At 40.8% G+C, this 23,570-nt stretch overlaps 1 long non-coding RNA gene and 1 pseudogene across 1 annotated transcript in view; one reads left to right on the top strand and one right to left on the bottom strand.

The window, feature by feature from the left end:
• Window positions 1-6,023, top strand: part of LOC125281510 (uncharacterized) — a 144,539-nt gene extending 138,516 nt beyond the window's left edge. The window contains exon 3 of the long non-coding RNA XR_007188755.2: window positions 5,817-6,023. This is a non-coding gene — a long non-coding RNA (uncharacterized LOC125281510). The remainder of the gene's footprint in view (window positions 1-5,816) is intronic.
• A 2,354-nt stretch (window positions 6,024-8,377) lies between these two features.
• LOC113241136 (histone H1.8-like) lies at window positions 8,378-11,228 on the bottom strand (annotated as a pseudogene).
• Window positions 11,229-23,570: the final 12,342 nt, after the last annotated feature.

Raw genomic sequence — 23,570 nt, forward strand, 5'->3', positions numbered from 1 at the left:
ATATTTTTTGGCAAATGTAGTCACAGTGATTTGTAGTTCCACAGGATTTTGAAAATATAGATTACCTCTCTAATTCTCTGGCAGAATGGCTTGTTAGCAGAGCTTAGAAATCTCTTAACAGAGAACTTACAGCAAATGCAGTTTAAATATAAAAAAGGTGAGCTTACTGCTGGGAAGTAGGATTCTGTTAGACAAGTGCTAGATAGCAACACAATTTTTGCCTTCCTAGGCATTCCTGTGGGCATCTCAGTGGACAATCACATGTGAGTATTCTGAAGTAGGGAATGTGTCCAGAATGGGCTGAATTTTGTTCCTACCAAAACCTAACTGTTGAGGTCCTAACGTCACCCTATTTGGATATAGTGTCTTTATGAAGAGAACTGAATTGATCTAAGGCCATTAGGGTGGATCCTAAGCTAGTACAAGGGGAAATTCGGTACAGATACACATAAAGGGAAGATTGTGTGAAGATACAGGGAGGAATCAAGGAGAGAGCTGGGAACAGATTCTCTCATGGCCCTCAGAAGAAACCAACCTGAAGACACCTTGATCTTGGATTTCTAGCACTCAGAATGATGAGAAAATGTTTCTGTTGTTTAATTGTCTAGTTTGTGGTACTTCGTTGTGACAGCCCTATCGGAAGGAGTCTTAACTTTGTATCCTCAGGCCTTAGTATGTGGCTTGGGATATAGAATGTTCCCAATAAGTGTGTTTGAACCAAAGATGTAGAAAGGGGCCCTGTTGGTCTTTGTAAAAGGGTTATATAACTTGGAGGAATATGCACAGCCCACAATTCTATTTTTAAAAGCTTACCGATCAATCAATAGTTGCTGTGGCTTTAGATTTTAGGTCTTAATAGTAGGTCCTTTGTGTCAGTTATACTCAGAAGAATGGGTATCAGTCCTGCCCTCCAAGAGCTCATTGCCTGGATTTGCCCTTCTTAGGAAAGCAAAATCTTAGTGAAAGGTTTCATATTAGCCCTATGTGCTTAAGCGGTCCTCCCTCTTTGCTTCTAGTCTTACCTGTATTAGTAATGGCACTTTTTTTTTTTTTTTTGGTGTAGGGGGTGGGAGGCCATCAATCATTTAAAGAGCTTCCTAAACATATATGTTTGAATTTTCCTGCCAGTAGTAGTAAAGTAGGCTGACATAATCAGGGATTGGTTTTTGGTCTGGGCTCCATGCTAATGATCAGATGATCATTAGGGTCCCCTGGGATTTAGGTATCCCTGTACATTTGTCAGTATCATTTTAGTCTTCTTTACTTAAACTTGCAGCAGGAAAGAATATTTACTCTTTTAGCTGAATTTACTATAGAGTTGAATGAAGTATAAAATACACAAGGTTGTATTTAAGTTAGACCAATAATCTTTTCTCATACTGACAGCTGGTAAATATTCTTTAGCCATCCAAGGATACTTCAAGTTTTCAGTCTTGCCTTCTAGAAATGAGAATTAGTCTTCAGTGCAACATTCTTTAAGTAGAACATATTTTGTTGATCCTTTTAGCCACTGTTTCATTGGATTCTTACTACAGCCCTAGTCACTGAGTATAATTGTCATAGCCATTTTATGGATGAGGGGATTGAGGAACACAGAAGTTAAGATCGTCTGATTAGTCAGTGGCAAAGCCAAGGTTCAGGGAAAGACACAGCCTGTGTCCCTTTACTGTGTGGTATTGCCTTCCTGTTTCCATCAGTATTCCTCTTTTGATCCACTACTTCCTTTTCTTTTTTTGTGAATGTTGTATTTAGTGAGTAGAAGTTGGGAGGGCTTGCAGCTTCTCAATGGCTTTATGATTTCCCAACTTTCCGGCTTTTCTTACTCTGTTTTCTTGGTGACTCTGTGATTCCTCTCTTAAGCATATTCACTGAGAGATGTTCTCAGCTCCATGTCCTGCTGCCAGGAATCCAGGTTCTGCTGCTTTTCCCCACTCCTCCTCTTCCAGCCCTCCATCTGGGGAGTTTGTCCTTGTCTGCTGTCCCATCTTTTGATTTCTTATTTTGTATATTCTGCATTTCTTTCTTTGTGTCGCCTGATACCACACTCTACATTCTTTGGACTTGCCTGCCTTCTAGTGTATGATTTAGCTCACTTCAGAGGCCTAAGCATTGGGTAACTGGTTTCTTGTACTCTGCTGTTCCCACTTATTTCACTTCTTATATTTATAAGTAAAACAGAAGTTTGTCTTTGCTTAGGAAACTTCACTCTTGATATGGAAAAGACCTACCTCTAGCACTTGTCAGGAAAATTATCTTCTCAACCATGAAACAAACCTTTTATGGTTTTCCCATCTTTTCTCATTTTCAGGAATTACTATGGTTGGTAGATATCAAATCATAGAAGTTTAATCCAGCATACTTCTAGACCTGCATTTTCCTGTCTGTGTAGCAAAGAGCATTAGTCCTGTGAGTTTCCTTAAAAATTATAACCACAGTAACATCTCCCTTTTTCCAGCGGCAGGTTATTGGGTGTTGTGGGAGCTAGTCATGGAGCTCTGTATGCTCCTTGTGGGATCATCACTGCCCCTCCCTCTTGACCACCTGCCCCATCTCTCTACTATAGAGTGCCCGAATGGCCAGCCCACTAAAGGAGGCTACAATTACACCTAATAATCTCCCTTTCCCTAAGATGTCATCAAGCCCTGCATCCTTGTTTTTCTCAGTCACTGCAAGAAGCCTCAGCCTCCTAGCCCATCCTCCCTGCACATTCTCCAATGAGTCTCAGTCTCCCTCCTTTCACAGCTCCTCCGCTGTACATTCTGGGACTCACGATGTGTGTACAAATCAAGAGAGGCTAAGTTTTACTGTGGTAACAAATCAGCCACACACACCTGCACCCCCTTCCCCCCAAAAAAGAACACCACCAGCATTTTAACAAAACAAAGGCTCATTTATTACTTAGACTTTATGATCAGCATTGGTTCAGGGAGTCTCTTCTATGAAGTCACCTAGAAAAGAAGCTGACAAAGGCTCTATAATATTCTATCAGAAATATCTGGAAATGAAGCCTTGTTCGTGGCCTTAGGAGAGGAAGAGTGAAATGGGAGGATTGCATAGGGGCCTTTCACTGCTTCAGCCCAGAAGTAACATGTACCATTTCTCACATTTCTTCACCAGAAATATTCAGATGATCCTGCCTAAGTATAATGCACTTGAGAAGACCTGTCTTCCATGTGACCGAAAAAGGAGTGAAATGATATTGGTGATCACCAATGAAGTCAATTTCAGTCTGTCATTTAAAAAAATGACCTATTTTCAATCTGTTGTCATAAATTTCCCTTCAACTTCTTGTTCTAAAAAAATGGCTTTTCTTAAGGACACTGCTTCCCTGGCAGCCCTCACAAGAGTGGCTCTTTTTTCTCCTATCCACCATCTACTCGTGTACTTGTAGGTAAGATTGCGTATCCTTTGCTCACTGTTCTTCTACCAGAATGTGGTTCTCCCTTGCTTTCCTCACTTCCTTATACAAATGCCCTCAGTTCCTTTAAAGCACATGTCATCCGACTGGACCATCTGGTACCCTTCCTGGTTGCAGCCATCTGCCATTCTCTGGTCACTTCCTACCTGCTCTTCTTCGTCTACATGAATGGAAGATTTTTAGCACTTACTCTACTTTGGTTTACTGTATTTCTCTGCTCTGTGATTTCTGTCATCAATCTTAGTGACTTTGGTATCCACAAGGATAATCGTCCCATACCTTGTTTGTGACATCTTCATCCCTAAATATTTATCTTTTCCTCACCTCTGATATCTCTTCTCTTGATCATACACCAGGCCTCTGCGTCTGAAACCTCAATTTCTAGCATCTCACTTGTTGACCGTTACTATTTTTCCATTTCAACCCTATTGTTATGGGCTGAATTGTGTTCTCCCAAAATTCTTATGTTGAAGTCCTAATCCTTAGTATTTCAGAATGTGACTGTTTTTGGAGATAGGGTCTTTACAGAGGTGATTGAGTTAAAATACGGTCATAAAGTGGGACCTAATCCAAAATGACTGGTGCCCTCATAGGAGGGGATTAGGACACAGACATTCATAGAAGAAGACCAGCTGAAGACACAGGGAGAAGATGGCCATCTACAAATCAGGGAGCAAGAAACTAATCCTGCCAGCATCTTAATCTTGGATTTCTAGTCTTTAGAACTGTGAGAAAATAAACTTCTGTTGTTTTAGCCACTCAATCTGTGGTAGTTTGTTTTGGCATGCTGAGCTGACTAATACAGCCCTCTAATATCCATGTGTTCTCCCATCTTTCCTCAGATAGGATTTCATGGTCCACCACCATAATCATGCCCTTCTATACACCTTTGTTTTCTGGCCCCTCATCAATCTTTTACATGTTATATGTCATAAATTCTGCCTGGAAAAACTTCCACTCCGGTTAGATCCAGCTGCCCACTAGGATAAAGCCTGTGGCCTAGCAGCTGAGCATGGCTAAAGGAAACTCGACACCCATTAGTACACGTGGGAGCATTGTATTTTCAGCGTTCCTCTAGCCCCTCACTCTCCCCTTCTCGGAGAAACCATTTGACACCATCTTCTTGGTCCTCAGACTTTCATTCCCCTTTACATTCTCAATGATATGCCTCTTGTTTCAGGGCCCAAAGTGAAGCAACCAAAAAAGTACTCTCTGATATTCCTTCACCTCTCAACTGCCTTGCTTCAGTGCCCACATACTTTGTCATCTGATCTGTGAAAAAGGATGAGTTACTCCTCTGTCTAGGATGGCAACACCTTTACCGGTGCTCTGGATTGCCTTGCCCCCTCCCTCTCCTGCATAAGTGCCCTTCCCAGCTTTCTGCAGGCTCATACGTGGCAGGCTCCCATATTTGCTAATGCTTCACTGCCGTAGGCTTTGCTGGGCTGAGTTTACAGACCCTGAAATCTTAATGCAACAATGATTTATCTCTTGCTTATACAACATCCAGTGAGTGCTGGGGGGCTTTTCAAGGGCAGTTTTCCCCCATGAGACTGACGTAGGGATCGTGGTTCCTCTAGCCTATGAGGTCATCACCTCAACAAATGGCTCCCAGTGTTCCTATGACTAGGGGTAAAAGAGGGGAATTGGCATACACATAATTGGGAGAACAACATTTATTATTTTTTTCTAGGAAAGGTTGCTGTAGAGATAAAAATTTTTAAATTCGAAGATACTTTATAAACAACACTTTACTGTCCATTGTGTGGGATTTCACCTATTACTGATAAGTAAAATAAGGATGCTGATGATCTCCTTTGTATGCTGTGGACATATCAATGGAATTTTCTCTTTCATTCTGTGTTTGTGTGTTTTCCATAGAATTCACAACATTACACTTATTTTGGGAGAGTACGGGTGATTTCATTTAATAAATATGCGATTGGGAGAGAGGGATTATTCATTAAGTTTTCTCTTTCTAACTCTATTGCATCTGGAATGAAAATCAGCTGAATTCACATACGAAAGGAAACTATTTGCTGTCCACTTTGTCAGAATGAGGGCAATGAATTTGTTGATGCTTGTGCATCCCTGCTTGGGGTTTTCAGTAGGCGTTCATGGTGCTCCAACCAAATCTTGGGTTTTGGTTTTAAGAGTCCAGCTGCATATTCACAAATAGGTCCTTTGAAATGAACAGTTATAATAAAGAAGAATCTGGTATGTAGTTCCCATTTATGTAGTTCATGATTCTGTGGGCCAGTGGTCCTTCTGGTTTCACTGGGCTTAGTCACACATCCTCAGCTTCCTGTTGGCTAGTCAGCTCTGCTTCTGAGGGTTCTGGCTACAGGCTGGGTGGCAGTGGAGACGACTTAGGCAAGTGTCTTTCATCTTCCTGCAGGACCACCCAAGCTTGTTCACATGGAAATTGGGCAGGATCCCAAGAAAGAGAGAGGGAGGCGTACGTAAGGTGCTGGATCCCAAGGCTTGGAACTGGTAAGTTCTCAGTTCTGCCACATTCTATTGGCCCGACAAGGCACAATGTCAGCCCATATTCAAGGAGTGAGAAAGTGGATTCTAACTCATCGTGGCAAGAGCTGTAAAGTCAAGTACAAACACACAGAAAAAGGAAGAAAAATGATTTATGGCCACGTAGTAATCTACCACATAGGACAGACACTCGAGAAGTGCAGCCTGAGGTATCAGAATTGTTTCTCCACCTAATACTAGCCAGTGGAGAAAGCAAAAGTCAGAAGTATGTCTTTGAAAACGAGGCCTTTCTAAATAGTTCTCCCCGGCTTGCCCATCTCTATCACTATTAAATACAGATCTTTCAGAAAATAGTCATTCTTATAAAACTAAAAGCTTCAGTTTTTAAGCTCATTTATTTTCCAGTGGAAGTAGTTTTCTGAAAGAGGAAGTGTGTTGATTGCATCGAGAAGGACCAGCATCTTGTCCCCATGGTAACAGCATCTTGAATTCTCCCAAGTGTTCACCACCTGGTGTTTTGAGGCCCAATAGCCTTAAGTATCATGTTATAAAATGTGAGAGAAAAAATCTACACGTACCACACGTACAAGGACAGTGGCCCCACAGGTGCTGTTTGGTATCAGATCATTCTGCGCAGAATGATCTGATACCAAATAGCACCAATACCAGATACTCCTTCTAACAACATAGGAGCAGATTATGTTGTAATGCTTTCAAGGTTTACTGCACATGTGCAAATACACAGAAACAAAATTCTTGAGTTCTGAATGGAAACAAAACTCATAGCAGCTATAACAGTCCTATCGTTAGTTACTGGAATATTTGAAATTATTACACATGTCCTGACTTACTGTAGTCTTTTAAAGAAGATGTTTGAGAAATACAATGTCTAAGTCCTAAGATGTTTGTGTGGGTGGCTGCCTTTCCATGAAAATTGTCCTCTTTCCCAAAACCCTTGTCTTACTAGGTGTCAGTAGGGCTTTTGAAAATTAGAATTTAGAATCAAACTAAACTACATCTCCATGCAGTAGTTTCGGGGAAGTAAATGACATATTTAATATCTGTCCATATCCATGACTTTTGTTAAGCTGCACAGGAACCAGGCGAGAACAGTCTTTGTTCACTGTGGTAGCTGAGTGGCCGCTGTTGCTGCTGAAACTGTAAAGCAATTTTCTATTGTAAAACCTGTAGTAATAGAATTCGAGAAAGGTGGATCCCTAGGGGGATTGAAGCAGGGATGAGTGCGGGATGTTTTTGAATGAGTCACTGGGTAGGAGTGGAGGCATTTTTCAGATTAGAAGCAGGAAACTAGTGGGTTGCTGGGAAAAGTGGACATGAGCTTTGAACTAAGAAGAGACAGGTCTCCCTGGATCCCAGGAAATATCTGCCATGAGGCAGAGAAGTTCCCAAGATGATGTCATCCACCTGAAGGGGACACCGAAGGTGAGGAACCTAAATTCTGATACCACATACAGTAGGTTAAGACTTGCCACTCAGTGGCTGGTGTGATCATGAAAGAAGTCCATGCAAGCAGCATGCTTTAAAAACTGTAAAGCAGGGGCGCCTGGGTGGCACAGCGGTTAAGCGTCTGCCTTCGGCTCAGGGCATGATCCCAGCGTTCTGGGATCGAGTCCCACATCAGGCTCCTCCGTTATGAGCCTGCTTCTTCCTCTCCCACTCCCCCTGCTTGTGTTCCCTCTCTCACTGGCTGTCTCTATCTCTGTCAAATAAATAAATACAATCTTAAAAAAAAAACTGTAAAGCAGTGTCCAAAACTCTTTCCTCTTCCTTGAGGACCCGCAGGGCAAGGAGTGAGGTAAAAGAGGCAGGTGCAGTGTTAAGAAAAGGAAAATGCTATCGATGTGCATCCCCCCCCACCCCCCCTGCCCCTGCAAAGCTGCAGAAAAGCTGCCTCGTATGGGCTTAGAGATCCTGGGTCTGAAGAAAGGAATATTGAGTGGAAGAAAGAAACAGGGAATCTCTGCACCTTTACAGTTCTGCTTCTCAGATCACTTGGCATCTGGACATCAGTTATCTGAGGAAGGGGAGTTTATCTCAGCAAAGATTTGTTTTTGCTTATACGTGGGTGCCCTGGAATTGATGCATTTTTGTGAGGGAATATCAGTGTGTTTGCTTACTAAGTGTTGGCCCAGACATGATGGGTGTTATATAAAATTCAATATATGTACTATATTACTTTATGTAATTAAAATCTAGTCCCAGGAATTTCATGTAAGAGACTGTGGATGTGTATTATTTCCACATCAGAGGTTGAAACTGAGGCTTTGTGAGGTTAGGCGCCTGACTTAAGGTCACATAACCAGGAAATGGTGGATTTCAACTCAGGTACATTGGATTATGGTGTCTTTTTCTACTGCCTTTATTGATAAATAGGTTACAAAGAAATAAGTAGAGTGATGGTTTGTTGGAGAATAAAAACTTGGGCAGGATCTCTGTGTCTCCACCCCAGCTCTAGCTTCCAGCCTCCGCCTTCCTACTGGCCAGTTTGGACGATGAGGCCTTGGTGGGCATGCCCGGCCGCCTCAGGCCCTTGGGGGCTTCTGTCTTCCGGGGCAGGGGTTCAGGCACCGTCTTAGACCTGCCACCCCGGGGAGGAGCAGCAGCCTTGGCTTCGGGCCCCTTCTTGGCTGCATAGGCAACGAACTCTTTAGGGACGTGGTTTTCCTTCTTTTTGGCTGGAGAAGCAGCGCCATTCTTGCCCTTAGGGACTGTGGATTTTGCACTCTGACTCCTAGCTTTTGTTTTCCTGTGGGCCTTACCACCTTGGCTCCTCCTTCTGCCTTTGACCTTTGACTTCCCTGTGGGCCAATGGCACTGGGAGGGGGCCGTGTGGCCTTGTCTGGCTGTCGAGACAAGGTGTCTTTTTCTACAGCTACTTGCAGCTGGTTTCAGCGAACACTTTGTTTTTGGGTCAGGGAATTCTTTTGATGCACCGCTTTTAAAAGAATAACGAAAGGTGCTTTTGAGAGCTGTAGCCATAGGCAGACATTCACCATCAATCCGTCATGACTCTGTAGAAGATGGAGAAACCTTCTATGGTTCTTTTAGCTTGCAGCAGACTGTTCATTCTGTTCACCTTTCTCTTTAGCATTAGTCCCTGGATGACATACTGGCTTCCAGTCATCTTCCACTGAGTGTCCTAGCAACACAAATAAAATATGGTGAGAGCAAAGGGAGTTCCAAACAGTATCTCTGGGCCATCAACATGTGACGTCTGAATCTTGTAATCATCGTCACTCTTTACAGACCTTGATTCTTCATCTCTGTCTCTTTCTGTGTTCTTTTGTTTTTCTTTTACACACTCCGGGGCAAGAATGTTATCCCTTTTTATTTAATTTAATTAATTTATTTTATTTAAATTCAGGTAATTAACATATAGTGTATTATTAGTTTCAGGGTAGAGTTTAGTGAGTCCTCAGTAGCATATCACACCTAGTGCTCATTACATCATGTGCCCTCCTTAATGCCCATCACCCGGTTACCCCCTCCCTCAACCCCCTCCCTCTAGCAACCCTCAGTTTGTTTCCTATGATTAAGAGTCTCTTATGGTTTGTCTCCTCTCTGATTTAATCTAATTTTATTTTTCCCTCCCTTTCCCTCTGTTCATCTGTTTTGTTTCTTAAATTCTGCATATAAGTGAAATCATATAATATTTGTCTTTCTCTGACTGACTTATTTTGCTTAGCATAATACCCTCTAGTACCGTCCGCGTTGCTGCAAATGGTAAGATTCCATTCTTCTTGATGGTCGAGTAATATTCTGTTGTATATACAGAGACGGAGAGAGAGAGAAAACAAGAGAGAGCAAGAGAGTAAGAGCCTGGTCTCTCTCTTCCTCTTCTTTTTTTTGGGGGCAGGGGTCTTTTTTCAAGTTTTTACTTAAATTCCAGTTAGTCAACATACAATGTAATATTAGTTTCAGGTGTAGTTTCAGATTTCAGTGATTCAACATTTACATACAAAACCCAGTGCTCATCACAGGTGTCCTCCTTAACCCCCATTAGTCCAACCCCTACCCACCTCCCCTCCAGCAGCCCTCAGTTTGTTCTCTGTAGTTAAGTCTGTTTCTCTTCCTTTTCTTATAAGGACACTAATTCCATCATGGAGGCGGCACCCTCATGACCTCATCTAAACCTAATTACCTCCAAAGGCCCCCGTCTCCAAATATTACTACACTGGGACTTAGGGCTTCAACATATGAATTTTTGGGGGAACAGAATTCAGCCCCTATCATTATCTATTTTACAATCACATCCTTTTAATATTTAAAAATGCTACGTATAACTCTGGATTGGGAATCAAAAAGTTAGGTTCTGTTCCCTGCTTTAGTAGTAGGAAAAACAGTCCACATCTTTGGGCTTCTGTTTCAGCATACATTAAAAAAATGGGGTGGAACTAAATGATCCCCATATAATACCCTAGTTTAAGTAATTTTGTCAGGTGTCCTAACACTATGTTACATGTATAACAGCCACACAGAAGTAGTAATATCTCTAAATTACACTTCAAAGACTTTTTTGTAACTTCACTTTTTCTTAGTAGTTTGTAATCTATACATCTTTTCTGAGCTGCTACTAATAAACATTTTCCATGTTTCACAGATTTTGGGGTAATTTTTTCAGCTTCTGCTCGATGGATGTTTATATTGTAATAATTACCTTTTCTCTTAGCTTTTTTCCTAATGTTGTGTTTCCTTTTGTTCCTTTTTTGGGGGGTGGGTAGCTTGGATTTTGCTGTTTGGGGAGAGAATTGATAGAGATAGCGCAGTGGTTACATGAGGTTAAAAAGTTGTAAGATGAAAATCCTATGTTTTAAGAATATAATTTATATACAATTTATAGTTTCCAAGATTAAACATTGACATGATCTCCTTTTTAAAACTAAGAAAGATACAAGATCCTTAGTACATGTGTTCTAAAGTATTCTTTCAGGGTGGGCAAAAATCATGCAAGATATTTAAAAGATTTTTTTTTCCCTAAAAGACTCTTCTAAGGTAGCCCTGAATATGTCATTTCAGAATGTGTAAAGAAATAAAACTGTCACCTGTTCAGGTCGGGTGTGACTTTGTCCTTTGTCTTTTCTGTCACACTAGCCTGCAGTCGTTTGCTTAATGTGGCCCACTTTTCAAAGATATGATTGTGTGGGTTTCAGGGGTCTGTCAGCTCTCCTTTCCCCAGATGCTCTGGGCCTGCTGTAGGCCTCTAGACACCTCTGACCGAGGCAAGTCCCAGAGTCGCTAACTCTGAAGAGGCTGCTGATCCCCGGACGGATGACAAGATGTGCTGAGCCTTGGGGACAGACATGGCAGGATGTTACTAATAAAAGACAGCCCTGCTGCCGAGGAAGGGGAAGGAAGCAGATGTGAGGGCAAGATTCAGGTGACAACCTGGGCATTATAGAGCTACAGGATGTTATGGAAGAGGGAGAAACGTAAGGTGGCATTTGGCAGTATGTGCAGAGGCGAGACCTGAGTGTGGGCGGTGGAAGCTGTGGCTTTCAAAGATTTCTGACCTTCTGCCTGCCAGCTTGGAATTAGATTTCTTGATGGAGGGGGAGGAGGAGGGAAGGGGTGAAAAAGGCAGATGCCAAGAGAGATTAGTGACCTGGCAACCAGACAAAAGGATGCTGAGGCTGGCACCTGAGGCAAAGAGGGGCAGAGCAGTGTAGCTCTAGATCCAACTCCCAGGGCTGAGTGCCAGAGTTTCAGCTGCCAGAGAGTGGCCCAAGATGTCCTCTTCTGTTGATAGCAGAAAGTAGTCTGGAGAGAAATTAAAAAAAAAAAAAAAAAAAAAAAGCGAAATTTAATATCTTTGGATGGGTTTTTAAGGTTGGCATTCAGAAGCGTATTCAGCTGCCTTTCTCCCGTCAGAGAAGCATAACCTCTTGTAGCCATTTGATAATGCCTTTTTTTTTTTTTTTTAAATCCCAGCAACATTGCCACATTTCCCATTCCAAGACTGAGGCGGTGAGATGTGACTACAGGCTTTCCCATTGTCCGGCTTTGAATACTAAGTGACTTTTCCAAATGTTGACCCAGAACACTATCATTTTCTCGGAGACAAGACTCACTGATTCCATTAGAATACAATTTTTTTTGCCACATAAATCAGGAAACTTTAAATGTAGGAGCTTCGTTCCAGGGCTTTGCTTTCAGCTCTCACTGAGCTTCGGTTCACTGTCCTATATCACTTTAAACACTAGATGTCGCTGTTACTTGGTCCTTTGTGTGACAGAAACCAGGAGCAGGGGGGAAATCTTCAGGAGGGGAACCTAAGTCTGTCTTAGGTGGATTTCAATTTAAGACCTCTTTACCTGGCATTTTTATCCGAAAGCAGACACTCCGTATGTTGTGTTATTTGGATGCTATTTCCTTTTTTTTTGTTTTTGAAAGGGAGAGACTGAATTAAATTTCTTTCTGCGTTTCTTCCCACCAATGCACCTTTCCCTCTAGTCTTAGTAATTCTTAATTCTCCCTTAAAATGTGGTTTTCAGCTCTATAATATGAGGACTGTTTGTTAGCAAATTTGGAAAATCACCATGCTGTGGATATTGAGAATCTATATATGGATTCCAAATGTTTCTCTTCTAATCTCTTCAGAACCTTAGAGAACTTCAAAATGCAGTTTCTCATTTCCTTTGGAAAAAATGATGTGACATTAGCCCCAACTAGGGAGAGAATCCCGTGAGGGCATGGTGAGTCGGGGTTAAGGACTCAGTCTTCATGCCTACTATCAAATGCCCTTGAACGCAAGGGACGGAAGTTGCCATGAGGTTCAGGTTGAGTGGTGGTGTTAGGCACACAAATCATTTGTTTTCCTGCTAAACTTCCTTCAGTTTTATTAAAAATTGGATACAGGTATATGTTTTAAGATGTGGTCATTGGAGTGCCTGCATGACTCAGTTGGTTGAGTGTCTGACTCTTGGTTTCTTCTGGGGTCATGATCTCAGACCTCGGATTGAGCCCCATATCGGCCTTCGTGCTCAGCGAGGGGTCTACTTGTCCCTCTCCCTCTGCTCCTTCCTCTCTCTCTTTCTTTCTCTTAAATAAATAAATAAAATCTTTAAAAAAAGATGTCATTGATTAATATATAGAAGAACATTATTTCATCATGAAACTAAATAATGTATCTAAATAATAATACATTTATAAAATTCCTTTTTGAAAATAGATGAGTTATTATAGCATGTTAAGTGAAGCTGTCTCAGCATAATTTCATCATAGCAAATGATAGGCGGTAATAAGTAATAACAAGATAATAACATTAAAAAAAGAAAAGAACATTTTTAAAAAGATTTGAGAGGGAGAATGAGAGAGAGAGTGAGTACAGGGAGGGTCAGAGGGAGAAAATCTTTAAGCAGACTCCCCGCTGAGCTGGGAGCCTGATGCGGGGCTGGATCTCATGACCCATGAGATCATGACCTGAGCCAAACCCAAGTGACACTTACCTGACTTAGCCACCCAGGCGCCTCCAGAATATATCTTAAAAAACAAATTAAGGCCAAACTTAAGTTGCTGATCCAAAAATGAATCAAGTTGGTTTTTTTGAACTTCATCTCACAGCATTTATTTTATTTTATTTTGTACAGGTCTTGAACTCATGACCCCGAGATCAAGACCTGAGCTGAGATCAAGAGTCAGACACTTAATTGACTGAGCCACCCATGTGTCCCCATCCCCAGGTGCCTGCAGCATTTAATACTGCATCTTTAATGGTTGGCTGTTCCCAACGATTGCTAAGCCAGTTCACAGGTAAACTAGGACTATACCAATCTGTTTTCTCTTTAGTTGTGATGCCGCAGGATTTATAGATTACTCTGTTGTGCTTTTATGCCCTAGCGCTAACTCTTGACTGTGGGCCAAGTGCCAACTCATTCTTACTCAGGTTGGGACAGTTGTGTCTGAGGTGAAGTTGCCACAGGCAGTTCTGATGTCACTTCAAGAATTTGTGGGGTCTTATTCTCTCCTCTCCTCTTCTCTCAACTTTCCCCATTTTCCCCTTCCTTTCCCCTCCTCTCCACTTCCTTCACTTCTCTTTTTTCTTTCTTTCTTCCTCTTCTGACTTCTCCTTGTTTTCCGTGTGTATGATCTTTCAATTTATTGTGGAATTGTGTTAGAGACACAATCACGATCACAATTAGTTCCCTGGGGCTTCCATAACAAATTACCACAAACTTGGTGGCTTCAAACAACAGGAATTTATTCTTTCAGTTCTGGAGATCAGAAATCTGAAACCAGTTTCCTGGGCTGAAATTAAGGGCTGCTAGGAAAATCGGTTTCCTTGCCTTTTCCTGGCTTTAGAGCTACATTGTGTATTCTTTGGCCTGGGGGCTTCTTCCTTCAAAGCCAGCAGTAAAACTTAATCTTCAGATCTCTCTGCTGAGATTATGACATTGTCTTCCCTCTTCTGTGTCGGATATCCCTCTGTCTCTCTCTTGGGACAATTCTGATCACACCAAGGGCCCATCTGGATAACTCAGACTGATAATCCTCATCTCAAGATCCTTACATTGGCAAAATCCCTTTTGCCATATAAGGTAACATTATAGTTTCCAGAGATTAGGACTGGATACCTTTAGGGGTTATTAGTCAGTCAACCACAGCTTCCTAGCTATGTCTTTGGTCAATTTATTTGGTCCCCTAGATTAAATGACTTTTGCCTAATAGTGTTCCTGTGAAGATTCATGAAAAAAAAAAAAAGCTTGTAAAGTGCTCAGCACAGTACCTGGCAAAGAGTAAGTCCACTTTAAATTAAAATAATTTAAGTGCTAATAAATACTGTTCCTACTATTAAGTATAATTATCTTAAAGATCATCTGGTTCTTTATCTCCCATTCACCTTTATGGTACTTCAATGTGGCTTTTGTCCTCACTACTCTACTAAAACATTTATTTCAAGGTCACTGGTCTCCTCCAGCTGGTCAAATTCAAAGACCAATTTTTGGGCTTCATCTTAGCAGCATTTGATATAATTGACCACTTACTTTACGTAGAAACACTCTCCTTACTTCTCTTCTGCCATACCATGTGTTCTGGTTTTCTTCCTTCCTCACTGGATACCTCTTCTGTTTCCTTTGCCATCTTTTCCTTCTTTAAACCCACCATAAAATATTGGTGTTCCTCAGAACTTTACCTGGAGTGCTCTTCATCCGTCTTTACACTTGAGGTGAGGAGTAGCATGGCATATTTGATGATCATAAAGAAGATAGTGATAGGGTGCCTGGATGGCTGAGTTGGTTAAGTGTCTGCCTTTGGCTCAGGTCATGATCCCGGGGTCCTGGGATTGAGCCTGGATCAGGCTCCTTGCTCAGTGGGGAGTTTCCTTTTCCCCCTCCCTGTGCCTCCCTCCTCCCCCAACATGTGTGCTCTCTCTTTCAAATAAAAAAATAAATAAAATATTAAAAAAATAAAGAAGATAGTGAGGCAGGAATACAGATAGCAAGTGGTGGGAGCGGCACAGGAATATGGCTGGAGTGGTCGTGTAGATGAGAGTTTGCAGTGATTGGAAGACCCTTGTGATAAGGATATTGACATTACTCTTAAGTGTAATGGATGCCGTGGGAGGCCTTGTGTTGGTGTGTTGGGTGGGTATTGGTAGTGAATGCCTGAATGCTTCCCTTTCTATGAGGTCTACAACTCATAACCTTCTCCTTCCTGAATGCTGCTGAGCCATCGAGCTGGCATACCACCTGATGGTTCTGGACTTGGTTGGAAGGGCAGGAAGGAGAGAGATGACAAGAGTTGTGAGTAGAGTGACAAGCTCAACTCTGTTCCCCATGTTTAGTAAGGAAATGTGATTTTCCTGTTTGTAGGGAAAACACCACTAACTGTGGCTGGTATTGAGGCAGGAAGGAATAGACTTAGCTTTAGCCTGGTCTCCCAGCCAAGAGATTATGCAGGGAGAGGCAAGAGACCACACTTGGATATCTCTTTTGAAGGTGGAATTGACAAGCGGTCAGTGTTCAACAGAGAAGTCTCGACAATTAAAAGAAAGAGAATGGTGGATTTTTCACTGGGTATGGTGGTCACTCAGGTGATCAGATGTCTCACCGCCTCCTCTCACTGCCACTGAAGCTTAGGTAGAGGGTGCTATCTCTGGAGCCCACACTCCTTCCTCCCCATCTCAAACACTTTCAGTTAATAGTGTGCCCTGCTTTGTAGAAGAGGGAGAAATGTAAGATATAGGATAATCTTAACTAACACTGAAGAAATGGTATAAGCATGGGCTGAGAGATCTTTAAGGAGCTTGTACCTAGGTGGAACAGAGGTTGAAAAGAGACATTTGAATAGGTATTCCTTTGGAAAATGGTCAAACAATTTCAGATTTATAGTTCAATGAGTTGAGACTTTTTAATCAAACCAAGTAAACATATATTATTTAATTTTATTATTATTTTGATAACTGTAACAAAACTTTGAGTTCAGTGTTCCTATTCTCACAGTGCAGATGGGTAAGATGAGGTTTTATGAGGTCAGGTGACTTACCCAAAGGTACACAGCTAGCAAGATACAGATCATCTCCTGGACTTTGAAGCCTGCACCCTTTCTTTTTTATTATTATTAATATTTTTAAATTTCAATTCCAGTTTAGTTAGCATACAGTGTTATATTAGTTTCAGGTGTACAATATAGTGATTCAACAATGCTATACATTCCTCAGTGCCTGTCATCATAAGTGTACTCTTTAATCCCCTTCACCTATTTTACCCTCCACCCACCTCCCTTCTGGTAACCAGAAGGTTTGTTCTCTATAGTTAGGAGTCTGTTTCTTGGTTTCTCTCTCTCTTTTTTCTCTGCTCATTTATTTTGTTTTTTAAATTGCACATATGAATGAAATCATCGGGTGTTTGGCTTTCTCTGACAGACTTATTTCACTTAGCATTATACTATCTAGCCCCATCCATGTTGTTGTAAATGGCAAGATTTCATTCTTTTTTATGGCTGAATAATATTTCTCTCTCTCTCTCTCTCTCTCTGTGTGTGTGTGTGTGTGTGTAAACCACATCTTCTTTATCATTCATCTGTTGATGGATACTTGGGTTGCTTCCATTATTGGCTATTGTAAATAATGTTGCAGTAAGCATAGGGGTGCAAGTATCCCTTTGAATTAGTGTTTTTGTGTTATTTGGATAAATACCCAGTAGTGTGATTATTGGATCATAGGTTAGTCTACTTTTAATTTTTTGAGGAACCTCTGTTCTCTTTTCCATAGTGGCTGCACTCACTAGTTTGCATTCACCAGCAGTGCATGAGGGCCCCTGTTTCTCCACATCCTTGCCAACACGTGTTTCTTGTGTTTTTGCTTTTAGCCATTCTGACAGGTGTGAGGGGATATCCCATTGTAGTTTTTTTTTTTTAAGAGTTTATTTATTTATTAGGGAGAGAGAGAGAGAGATCACAAGCAGGGGGGAAGTGTAGAGGAAGAAGCAGACTCCCCACTGAGCAGGGAGCCTGATGTGGGACTTGATCCCAGGACCCCAGGATCATGACCTGAGATGAAGGCAGACGCTTAACCGACCGAGCCACCCAGGCGCCCTCTCATTGTAGTTTTAATTTGCATTTCCCTGATGATTAGTGATGTTGAGCATCTTCTCATGTGTCTGTTGGCCATTGTATGTCTTCTTTGGAGAAGTGTCTGTTGATGTCTTCTGTCCATTTTTAATTGGATTATATACTTTTTGGGTGTTGGGTTGTATAATAAGTTCTCTATATATTTTAGATGCTAATCCTTTATTGGATATGTCATTTGCAAATTTCTCTCCCATTCAATAGGTTGCTTTTTAGTTTTGTTGCTTGTTTCCTTTGCTGGGCAGACACTTTTTATTTTGATGTAGTTCCAGTACTTTATTTTTACTTTTGCTTGCGTTGTATTGGGAGCCATGTCTAGAAAAAAAGCTGCTACGGCCAATGTCAGAGAATTACTGCCTGTGCTCTCTTGCAGGATTTTTATGGTTTCAGGTCTCACATTTAGGCCTTTAATCCATTTTGAGTTTATTTTTGTATACGGTGAAAGAAAGTGGTCCAGTTTCATTCTTTTGCATGTTGCTGTCCAGATTTCCCAACACCATTTTTTGAAGAAACTGTCTTTTCCCATCGCATATTCTTTCCTCCCTTGTTGACGATTAATTGACCATGTAGATGTGGGTTTATTTCTGGGTTTTCTATTCTGTTTCATTGGCCTATGCCTGTTTTTATGCCAGTACTATATTGTTCTGATTACTACAGCTTTTAGTATATCTTGAAATCTGGGATTGTGATACCTCCAGTTTTGTTCTTCTTTTTCAAGATTGCTTTGTGTATTTGGGGTCTTTTGTGGTTCCATACAGATTTTAGGATTGTTTGTTCTCGTTCTATGAAAAAATGCTATTAGTATTTTGATAAGGATTGCACTAAATGTGTAGATTGCTTTGGGTAGTATAGACATTTTAACAATATTCTTCCAATCCATGAGTATGGAATGTCTTTCCATTTCTTTGTGTTATCTTGAATTTCTTTTGTCATTTTTTAATAGTTCTCAAAATACAGGTCTTTTACCTCCTTGGTTGAGTTTATTCCTAGGTATTTTATTGTTTTTGGTACAATTGTAAATGGGATTGTTTTCTTAATTTCACTTTCTCCTGCTTCATTATTAGTACATAGGAATGCAGTAGATTTCAGTACATTGAAGCCTGTACCCTTTCTAACCCATTATACTGCCCCATATACAGCACTGTTACCTTTGTTTTATGACAGTGGCAAGTTTACATAGAGATACAATTAAATAACTGTTAATGATAATACAGTCTCATGTGAATCAAACTACCTAAGGTTGCAAAGAGTGGAATGATGTAAGTAATTAGCTGTGGTGTAATGGCAATTCCAATTTTGAAGTTAGTTTCTGCTAAGACTACAGAAAGAGCTATGGTACTTCCCCATTTATTCTCTATCAGTTAACCGGTATTATTCTAACCACAGGACATGATTATTTACTTTTGTATCATCTATTCACATTCCCCACCACCATCACCCCTCCCCACCTTTAGAGTGACAGCTCATTGATCTCATTTGTCTTCTTTTCTGATCTTTTACCAGCAACTTAGAACCAACCCTTGGCAAATAATAGGACTTCCATAATATTTTTTTTTTTTTGATAAATGAACACATGAGGAACTGATATTTAAGCTACCACTTAAATTCTACCTAAAAGAGTTAGTGGCAAAAAAGGAGAAAAAGGAGGATGTTAGGGATTGAATGTTGGTATCTCCATGTGAGAACACCTCACAAAATCTCCCAGAAGATTCTGACGGGAACTGAGGGATAAATGCCAATGAGTCATTACTCTTGTTGTTGGTGAACATTTCCAAGTACGTTTACTTAGGTGTTTGAAGAAGTAGAACTACTTTTCAAAGTTATCAGTCCACATTCTGCTTAAAGGTAAAACACATAACTGTAATAGTTTTCAGGTAAACTCAGTTACCTTTATGCATTCTCCTATTGTTTTTGATGTAAACTGAGTTAACTCAGAATTTTCTTCCTTCCCTGCCTTTTCCTCAAAGTGGCGTAAGTGTTCTGGCATCAGAGGGAGGCATGTGGTCCAAGCTGTCCTTTCTCCCATACAGACATCCACAAAGTGGGATGTCACTCATCCTGTCGGGTCTTCGGCCTTCGGCTGTTGCTCTGTGCTCCCATCATTGGAGATATCTGTGTTACCATTGGGAGGCTGGCTGTGGTGGAGTGTGGGGGAGAGGGCTTGTCATGACTGTAAGATACTTCAGGACTCCCTGTTGAGCTGTTCTGCACCATTCTAGGGGCCAGAGACATTGGGCTTCTGTTCCATGCCATTCCTGGCTGGAAAAAAGACGTCATGGTTTGGCTGCCTTAGGCTCTCTGATACAGAAACAAAATTTGTTGTATTACAGCTACACCAGGGGCACTGAACAGTGCTGGGAATTCTAGAACTGATTCCCTCTTGGGAGCCCCTGCCTCAGAAGAGAATATCTCCTTTTCTCCCAGATTCTTAAATATTTCTCTTATTGTCTTCCACTTTGGAGCTAATCAAGTCATATCCTGATTATACACTAAGGTGGAGGCTTAAGACCAAGTATATATAACACATTAAAAACTGAACTCTCGGTTTCAGCTCTCCCATTCTTCCAATCTTTCCTATTTCAAAAAATGAAACACTACCCACCATGGGAGTCATCCTAAAGTCCTGCCTTTTATTCATTTCCTGCATTCATGTCAATACCATATCTTGTTAGCTCAGCTTCTAAAATACACCCTGAAGGAGTGACCATTGCTTATCATTTCTGGCACGACCATATAACCGCCACCACTTCTGGATGGTTCTATTATGACAGCCCTTTACTTTGTCTCCATATTTACGCTTGTTCCTCCAAATCGATTTTCCACAAAACAGAGTTTTTTAAAAATATAAATCTGATTGTGTCACTCTGCAGCTTAAAACCCTGTTAATAGCTTTCTGTTGCACTTTGCACAAAATGATAACTCCCCATATAGACTATCATCTTTTGCACATCTGTAGAGTAAGGATATAATAGTGCCAACCACATAGGATGGTTTTGAGGATGACATATTTTTAATGCATTAGTATATGCCAACATGCCTGTCATCTAGCAAGCACTCTGTGTAAGCTGTGAGTAGAGGAGAGGAGATGGAGCCAGACCGTTGTTGATGTGGGTCTATAGAAGGAGAGTTGTGATACTGACAAGCCTGGAGAGGGGACAGGGGAAGTTTGCTAAATCAGAGACAGCCTGGAGAAGGAGGCGGTCTGCATTCTGCCTGAAAGCCAGGCTCCAAGAATGTTGCTATCAGATGGAGGCGCCATCAAAAATATTGCATCCTTTGCCTAATTTTGCCTGCAGCTTGCAGGGGGACTGTCTGTCAGTGCCAGGGACCAAACTGCTCCTGATTTTGGCAGGGGTTCATGAAACTGATATTTTGGAATTTGTTTTTCTCCATGAAAAAAAAAAAAACCCACAAAACTTGATTAACAATCACAAGAGAGGAGAAATGTGCATGCTTGCAGACTTGTGGTTTGCAAATTGCTTATAATTCTCATATTACTGTCTGCCACCAAAATACCTCAGCCTGACGAGATCAGAGCTACTGTCATCCTTTTACATTTAATTTTAATTTACACGAAATAATGTTCTTCCTGCTCCATTTCTTCCAATTCTCTTCTTCTCCTCCCCTGTTCATTTTTCCTTATCACTTCAAAGTTCCTCCTTTCAGCAATGTCATCTTCTTTTGCTGTAATGTGCTTCACCTTTATCCGTCTAATAAATGCATTATTTTCATTTCAAGTTTATGTCCTCTGCGGTCACACTTCTTAGCTGTAAAATTAAACTTAGAAAAAAATAACAAGCTGACTATCTAATAGAGACTATTTCACTTTTGTTAACAAGCATCTGGGTTGACATTTCTTTATTTTGGAAACTTTTATTTCGAATTTAATTTAGAAATTCAGGGAGCAGTAAAGAACTCACGGATGACTCATTTTCCCTCCTCCTTTTTGACTTTCTTTCTCTCTCCTCTCTTCTTTTCCATGCCTTGACGATAATTACTTATAACATGAACATTTAAAAAAAAAATTGAGGGGGCTATTGGTTTCTATATTTTTTCTACCTTGGATGTACTACTAACAGATTTGCAAGCAGTTTTCTTTATAAGAATGTTTGCTGTGATGAGAGACCCTGCCTTGGGGAGTAATTTTGTCCTAAGATCATTTCCCCTCCTTGAGATAAATATACAATGTGCAACCTTAGGGATAGGTATTTACTTTCTTCTGCAGCTCAACAAGTATGCATTTCCTAGCTACCACTTTCAGAGACTGAATACTATCCAGGGTGAATCATAAACTTGCCCTCATTCAGTAATTCTTCATGCTTTTATGGGCTTGCACCAGAGCTACACATTTTATCATAATTTATTGCCTTCATAATTGTTCTGCTTCGGAATATGGAAATACTCAGTGCTCTCATTTCTTCTTTCTGGCAAATTCAGGTAAGCTTTGCCTCCCATTTCTACTCTAACCTCTTACCAAAGGCCACCACATTCCTAATATCACATGTTGAAAGTTCTGGCTGAGAGACCTTACTTTTGCTAATTAATTTTTTCCCCAAGAGATGATGGCTACTATTCTTTTGAATTATTGCATCCATTTCAGAAAAGGAACGAATTATTCTTTATTTAACAAGGAATATCCTGTGACTGATATACTTGGATTCATGTAAAAATGCATAAGTGGTTAGTGAGGAGATCATTTTCTCCAACAAAAAGTAATTTCAAAAGTGATTTAAATGGAGCGTGAGGAAGTACTCATGAATATGGTCGCTCTTATAGCTAATGCAGATATCTTACTTCTACCACTCATATTCCTGAGTGCCTTATACCTAGCAGCTTCTCAGAAAACATTTCTTGATATTTAGAGTTTTCCAATCCTGACTTTTTGGGTTGGCTCTTGAAAGATTTACACCATGTTTAGAACTGTACGTATATACACAGACACGGATCTCATATTTTCTGAGGTGATATGATAGCTGGTGACTTGGATAGTTGTGTGTCGATGTGGCCCCAAAAAGACCGTAGTGCCATCAACATTCCTCTCCCTGCTGCCTAAAGATGCATGTATGTGCCCTGGCTTGTAACCCTTCCTTCAATTACAGATAAAGCTCTGCTTCTTTCTTTTAAGGCATATGCTTTGCTTCACTGTAGGATGTTTTGTGACAATTATAAATTTACTTTTGAATTCTCTGTATTACGGATTCCACTTCAGTGCACTACAAATGCCTGCAATTAGAAAAATACGTATCCTGTGTTCCGTGTATGCTACTCATTCCAGCATGAATGCTTGGCTGATAACAGTTTTTCATGCTATTGACTTTGGTGAACCTCATCACTTGCTCTAAAAGGAAGTCACAGCAAAGCAAAATACCCCTAACATTTGAGCCCCAAAGAGGACTCTGGATAGAAATCTGGCATGGGAGTAGCGATGATCAATGACTTCACTGATTTATTGATTCTTTCATTCAAAATCTTTAAGTAAGTGTTTATTAATTGCCTATTATCAGCCAGGGCTTCTTCTGGGGACTTTGTTTTCCTTTCATATCTGCTTTTTTAAAAAACCTTATTTAAAGCGGGATTTTGTTTCATTTGGGCCATGTTTACATGATGAACAGTTACAGTCAGAATGGATTTCAGTGATTGCCAAGAAGATGTGCTCATCTGCCAGATAGGGTGTCAGTAGGGGTCTGGCTGTCACATGGGCAGTTAACTACAACACCCTTCCTTTTGGACCTTCCAGTTGGTCGGTGTTCAGTTGGGTGTTGACACAGATTTCATCAGTTCCTAAAGGCATGCCGCACCTGGACTTGGTGCTCTCCCTGGTCGTTTGCAGATTCCTGGCAATGTGAAATGTCTACCTCACTCCCAGCCATAATCCTATTATTCTGAAAACAAATCTCCAGAATTACTTTTGAAACCTGATGCAGGCTGCTGACTCCCTTATTTTTCCTTAGGCAAATTAACATTTCAGAATAAAATGTTATCATCTAAAAAGTATATCATAGTTAGATATAAAGCATCTTTAAAGTAAGTTCTGGTGGCGAATTATTGGCATATATTGAAGCTTCCAGATGCCTCCTGT

This window comes from Ursus arctos, unplaced genomic scaffold (genome assembly GCF_023065955.2).
Source record: "Ursus arctos isolate Adak ecotype North America unplaced genomic scaffold, UrsArc2.0 scaffold_4, whole genome shotgun sequence".
Classification (NCBI taxonomy): domain Eukaryota; kingdom Metazoa; phylum Chordata; class Mammalia; order Carnivora; family Ursidae; genus Ursus; species Ursus arctos.